We start from the raw sequence: 604 nt of genomic DNA, 5'->3' as shown, positions 1-604 counted from the left end.
GGTTATCTATGTTAACATGAGTTATAGTCATTGAATTCGGTTTCTCAGTTTTAATTTCTAATATAGTAAATATCAGTATCTATACCTTAAAAACAAAAGCTCTTTAGAGTACTCAATAATTTTTTTTTTTTTGAGACAGGGTATGGCTTTGTTGCCTAGGCTGGCTGGAGTGCAGTGGTGAGATCTCGGCCCACTGCAACCTCCACCTCCTGGGCTCAAGCAATTCTCCTACCTCAGCCTCCCAAGTACCTGGGACCACAGGCACATGTCACTATGCTCGGCCAATTTTTGGATTTTTTTAGTAGAGATGGGGTTTCACCATGTTGGCCAGGCTGGTCTTAAACTCCTGACCTCAAGGGATCTACCTGCCTTGGCCACCCAAAGTGCTCGGATTACAGGCCTGAGCCACCATGCCCTGCCAGTACTCAATATATATATATAGATTTTTTTTTTGAGTCAGAGTTTCCTTCTGTCACCTTGGCTGGAGTACAGTGGCATGATCAGGCATGAGCCACCATGTGCAGCCTCAGTAATTTTTTTTTTTTTTTTTTTTGAGACGGAGTCTCGCTCTCCTTCTCTGGCTTGAATATTATGCTCTTCTCTG

Source organism: Colobus angolensis, unplaced genomic scaffold, assembly GCF_000951035.1.
Source record: "Colobus angolensis palliatus isolate OR3802 unplaced genomic scaffold, Cang.pa_1.0 Scaffold231, whole genome shotgun sequence".
Taxonomy (NCBI): domain Eukaryota; kingdom Metazoa; phylum Chordata; class Mammalia; order Primates; family Cercopithecidae; genus Colobus; species Colobus angolensis.
This window is presented reverse-complemented; position numbering follows the sequence as displayed.